The sequence below is a fragment of the Bidens hawaiensis genome, unplaced genomic scaffold, assembly GCF_021521415.1.
Source record: "Bidens hawaiensis isolate Kalapana, Puna unplaced genomic scaffold, B.hawaiensis_p1.1 tig00012849_1, whole genome shotgun sequence".
NCBI lineage: Eukaryota > Viridiplantae > Streptophyta > Magnoliopsida > Asterales > Asteraceae > Bidens > Bidens hawaiensis.
The window spans coordinates 18,201-24,648 of NW_027492073.1; the positions used below are offsets into that span (position 1 = coordinate 18,201).

Genomic DNA, 6,448 nt, shown 5'->3' on the forward strand with positions numbered 1-6,448 from the left:
TTATAATTATGGTTTACTTATATGATTTAAGGAGGTTATGTTGATTAAACAAAAGATTGAGTTCAATAATAATTATACTCTGCTAAAATATCGTTTTGGGTTAAAACCATTTCTTTGTGTGTAATATCACATGTTCTCATTTATCATATCATAGTTAGTTAATATACATTTCAAACATGAGGTAGATCAAGATCAAGATCAAGTCTCATGGTGAATCATCGAACGCAAAACTTTTGGAAGCGTTGGTTGTTTACAATTAGGGAATTAAACTCTATATACTTTTTTTAAAGTAGTTTTAATTAATCTAAAGCGATTTTGGGTTTGAGCTCATGTAAAGTTGAATAACACATTCACATGTTTAATATTTTTTGAGTCATAAAATTGAGCGTGTTACAACAAGTAGAAAAATTATTCCCCTTAAATTCGATTTACTAATTTGCCAAAGTGGTGGTAGCTTCACAACCATCTCGTACACATGCCAACACATCTCTATAGTCCCTTGAGATTGTGAAGTTATCATAAACTTCTCCATCAATACTCTTCTTGTACTCGAATAAAAGTGACGAGTGATTAAAAGCGGTTAATTTCACAAAACCCCAATCGTGATCTTTATACAGACTCCAATGCGTATTAATCTCAGTGTAATTCGACAACGGACTCCCTCCACCGCCCACCACAACATGAATTGTCCCGTTCACGATACCAGAATAATCATATATTTCCGAGTTAACACATTGATTCTACATAAACAATAATAAATAAGTCAATATTCTTGAGAGTAAATTACACAGATTTTGCATTTAATGAGGTTATATTATGTTTCATTATTTCTTTTAAAAAGTTACATGTATTCTTGATTTATTAACAAGTATTGGTTATTGAAGAAGGAAAAGTACTAGTACCTGATATATAGGACAAGTTCTTTCATAGTTATGATCATGCCCATAGAATGCAATGTCCACCTTATATTTTTGCCATAATTTTTGTAAGCGTGCTCTACCCATGGGCTCTTCAAATGCACTCTCATTGGCTAACATCCTATTTGATGAATAACCGAGAACACGATGAGCTGCAAATATCAACCATGGCTGTTTTTGTCTATCAACTGATGCTAAGCATTTCTCTATCCATGAATATTGTTCCGAACCCTCCCTCCAATCATGCTCTGAATCCGCTATACAGAAGTGAAACATTCCATAATCCGTTGAGTACCTGTAAAAGTTTGAGTCAAAACACAACTAATTTGTTCGAAAAAATATATATGTATCTGTTTTTACCATAGTTTAGCTCTGTTATATGAAGGAACGTAGTACATGGTCTCGGCTGGCACACCACACTCCCCACCTGAATCCGGAGTGTCATAGAAAGATCCGGAATTGGGAAAATCACGTTCATGGTTGCCACTGCAGGATATATAAATTCTTTTACACAACTTGACTTCATTATCTATGCTTGATGTATAAGGAGCTTTATGACTTACAAAAGCCTCGAGAACTTTGTTTTCTAAACTATGCACAACCCTTAAAAATTGTATAATTTGATAAATGGTACAATTTTATTCATAAGAGAGGCAATTATACGAACCTTGCAATCATATACGGTTTTGTTGATGAAATGGGCTCAATTTGTGCGGTGAATTGATCCCATTGTGAGAGAAATCCATTTGCATATGCCAAATTTCCTAAATGGAAAACTATATCATAGTTTTTATTGTCATTGATTAATTGGTCTGTAGTAATCAGCGATCATGGCTGATAGTTGGCATACTCGTTTGAGCCATCACGTTCGGCCTAGTATGATGATAGCATAACGATGAGAAATTTTTTTAATTGTACAATTTGTTTCTTTTCTTTCAATCAATTTTTTGTTGATTGTACCTTTCCCATATCTCCAAATATTATAACACGCTGCAACGAGTCTTGGCCTGGATACGGTGATGATTTAAATGAATATATTTTACTCCAAATGGTTTGTTCATTTTTAAGAAGATGCCCCATGCGGTATTCATATCTGAAAACATTTTTATACACAAATGAAGATGCAAATATCGATCTGAAAGTATAAAGATCAGACGTACACGGTACCGGGCCACAGTTCTTTTAAGAAACTAGTGTGGATAAAACCAGGGTCACGCCATCCAGTAGTACGTGCAGGCACACCTATACAACCATTAAAATATACGTTTACTGTTGCCACATTTTTTTTAACATATGTTATAGGGTTGTTCGCTGTCTAGTGAGGCCTATTTTACCAGAAGGAATCACCAACCACAATTTTGGGAACTTACAGATCAAATCAACTAGTTTTACCACTTAGTAATTTGAGCCAATTTGTATAATTTATTTTTCAAAATCATTAGTTTGTAATAAAAAATTTCACAATGATAAATAAAATTCATTAATATAATGAATATACATAACTACATATATTCCATAAATGGAAGAAATGTATGTACAAATAAGAGCTAAATGATCGATTCGTGGTTCCAAATCCGACCAAACTGTTAAACCTTTACAATAGACCGTCAAAACAAAAAAAAATGGATCTCAAACCGGCCAACTTGCTTCAGTTTGGCCGGTTTGACCAGCTTATAAACACCAGTCTCTATAAGATGACAACTTACCACACATGCTACCACGGGTGAAGGTCAATGTTCCAGCCGGAGAAAGCTTTTTGTTATGGCCTTTCCTACCCCACTCAACAAGCGGTGTAGCTTCATAAATGTTATAGCCACTCGTCCACATTACTGTCATCTAAACAATCACATAACATATGACATCTTAAATATAAAGAACAAAATAAAATAAAATGGACACATAAGAAGTTACCGATGAAAGATGAAACGTACCTCATCCCAAGCCTTTCCATGAGCAAGACGAGGATACAGAGGGACCTTCGGGTTTGCGAATGATATAGGGTCTGAAACAGCCACCAACTTTGGCTGTGATTTCAAAAACATAATCAGATGTATATTTCAAAATCATTCTAATAACAAATCACAAATGTGGTGGAGTTAAGTAATGACTCGACTCACGTACATTTTCAAACCCTCCTGTAAACAACGCAAACGAGAAATCTGCACGTTGGTTAATAATCTGAAAGCCCAGTGTTGCTTTTCCTCTATGAACATAATCAACAGTGGAGTGGTTTGCAAATTTATACTGTTACAAAAAACATGTTTCATGTTATTATTTAGTATTAACAAACAAATACTTTTATACGGGTATTATATGGTTCTCGTGGTTCTCTACTTAATTCAGCTCTCTATTTTAACATGCCCCAACAAACATAATACTAAAACTGGCTCCAAGATTTATGGCACCGTACCTTTATTGGGGATGTGCATATATATGGAGCCTCTGACTGATTACGAGTTTCTGGGTAACAATCTGATGAACTATCAAATTTATGACCATATATGTGTTAGAATTTGTTTTAAAAATATTCACAAGATGCAAGTATTTAAAGAAATTGATACGTAAGTTAAGACTAGTTACCTGAAATTGGCTGGTGAAAAAACGCCAACCCAGTCATCGATTGTCGGTTCGGGGTACTCAAGATTTACATTGATCCATTCAGTATCTTCACCCTATATATGGGCATATATATCAACAGTTATGAGGTATTGTACCAATTACATGCTTATGGTTACTTATTAACACATATCATTAATAAAAAATTCTTTATAATATATAATGGTATTCAATTATATGAGACATCGAACGCAATGTATACTTTATAATACTCGTTCTAAAATATTTCAAATATTTTTTCATGTATGTTTGTTTACCATGAACAAAAATAACCTTAATATTCAACGAACGAACATGGATATTAAACGCGTTTCCTTTCGTTTAAATGTTAGTGCTTGAACGTTCAATAAAACTTATACAACCGAACATTGAACAAAGGGGTTGATATTGGTTTGATTAATTCGACTCAACTATTAACTGTTTTAGTATGAAAGATTAAACGTTAAAAAACTCTAACCGTATCTTAGAAAAAAACTTCACAGGTTGTAATGATCAAAAGAGATTATGTTTTTAAGTGTGTGGGTTTGGGTTGTTCAAAAAGTGTGTGCCATCGTTCGTTTAGCTCGTTTAAAGTAATTCCAAATATTAATACTTATAAGTTATAACTCAAATAATATATAGTCCAATCTTTAATCTTTTGAAGACCCGATTTTACACCAATTTAAGCTTTGTTGAATAGCTCATTTGACTTGTAGTAAATCTGTGTTTAAATTTTTGCATTTTGTAAAAAATATTATTTTAATTGATAGTGTGGTACTTCATATTCCTAGGCCGTTAACAAACTAATTCTATAGATAATCACAAAAACGTGCATAATTACATCCATAACATCAAACTTAATAGAATTCTAAGGTATAAAAGAAAGATGAGTAAACATTTTCTTACATCAGACCCGAGAAGAGAAGGGTTAGCACGAATGGAAGCTGATTCATGGAGAGTGATAACAGCTTTATGAATGGCAATTTTCGCGAGGGGTTGTTCACCAATGGGAGCATGACCAACTCCATAAACGACATCATTTGAGACCCAAAACAAGAACATGAAAATAAGATTACTCATTATACACATTTTATCAAACACTTTAGTACACATCAGACGTACAAGACCTTTTGTTTTATACCTATAAATAACATATAATGATCAACAATATTGTGATGAAAAATATTATATATTTTAAAGATTGTTAATGATTAAGTTGTTAGGCAATGTGATCCAACATCCAAAATGCCAAAAAAAAATACATAAATAAAAAAAAATATTTCTAGTAGTGAGAATTTCACCTGCACTATGATATAAGTGATCTAATATTTAACATCCTGTCTTGACTTGTATTAAACAAAATGAATCATGTAAAGCATAATTGATCAGTTTTTCAAGATAATTAAGAATGGACAAATAAATTATACTTGAAAACCCAAAAAGGAAAAGGATTATATTTATTAAAAATTAATACTATTAATGAGAATAACATTGCAAAATAATTTCCAGATTTTCAGCACCATTCCTTATTATTTTTGTATATTTTTAGATAGGATTAATGGTATATTTGAATAGCTTATTCTTTGCCTAAAGATCCTCATTCCCATTGAATGAGTTGATTGTAACAGATTGTAACTTTGGCTATTTAAGTCTTGTAATTGATGTGTATAATCAAGCTTTTCATTCACACAAATCTGTGCTTATATGGTATCAAGAGCTTAAACACTCAAACGAGTCTTGATCCTCGTCGTTTTTTTCCAATCAGAATTTCGGTTACCTCCATGGCACCACAAACAGTCATTCAGATCACCGCCTCCACCCATTTCAGCATTACCCTCACCACCGACAACTTCTCCAGTTGGCGTAAACATGTTCAATCAACACTGATTGGCATGGACCTGGTTCATTTCATTACTGGAAACAAACCGGCATCGGCAGAATTTCTCGACGCGGACCGAACCAAATCAAACCCATATTTCTTCCCTTGGTATCGACAAGACCAAAGAATCAACAACGATTCATCAAATATTCCTCTAGTTTTTGAAGATTGACAATCAGTTGTATGTAAAAGGGTGTGTTTCTTGCTTCAACCCTAACTATTATATTCGAAGGTGTAGGAGGCAACGATTAACAAGGTAATTGTGATGTTCTTTACCAGTTTTTGTGTTTGTGTGGCTCTAATAGATCGCAAAACAACAGTTAGATGACCGAAAAATAGGAAAACTTAGGGTTTACTTTTTGTTTTTTTTTTTGTTTTTTTTTTGTATAATTCCAATTCTGATGCAATTTTCATTTGGGTTAAGATAAGGATACACTATTTTAATGATTTATAATTTTATAATTGGTATTATTTTGATTTTCTAACAAAGCAATGAATTTTTGGTGGAGTTTTAGAGCTGCGTATTTTACTTTAGGCAATATTATTTTCTTTTTAATTTTTTTCCTGTAGCCTTAATTTTAATATGAATGAAATATTTGAAAACGAAATATTTGATATGTTCATATAGAATTGTATTACCTCCATAGGTATTGTGATGAACTTATATGATATGTGTAAGGTGTATAATGATTAGTGTAGGCAGATTGATAATATGTGTCTATGATATGTTGAGAGCATGATTAACATATAAAATATGTGTACGTTTTTGTTTAGATGGTGTGTGTAGGTAGAATGTTGAACATATATGATCTGTGTAGGCATCTAATGATCTTTGTGTAGGAAAAGTAGAATGAGAATTTTAATATTTTATAAGGGTCTGTGTATGCAGATTGATGATATGTAGGTAGTATGATTAACATATATTATATGTGTAGATGGTGTGTGTAGGTGGTATGCTGAAAATATATGATTTGTGTAGGTAGTAGATGATCTGTGTGTAGGAAAAGTAGAATGTGAATTTTAATAGTTTATAATGATCAGTATAGGTAGATCGATG

General features: G+C 32.6%; 1 pseudogene across 1 annotated transcript; it reads right to left on the reverse strand.

The window, feature by feature from the left end:
- Positions 1-317: 317 nt before the first annotated feature.
- LOC143542450 (putative inactive purple acid phosphatase 27) lies at positions 318-4,592 on the reverse strand (annotated as a pseudogene). Its single transcript, XR_013136905.1, has 12 exons — positions 4,419-4,592; positions 3,498-3,589; positions 3,328-3,397; positions 3,039-3,161; positions 2,849-2,941; positions 2,624-2,753; positions 2,078-2,159; positions 1,878-2,010; positions 1,585-1,790; positions 1,278-1,403; positions 903-1,212; positions 318-740 (listed from the first exon to the last, which is right to left on the reverse strand). The product of XR_013136905.1 is annotated as a putative inactive purple acid phosphatase 27 (transcript).
- Positions 4,593-6,448: the final 1,856 nt, after the last annotated feature.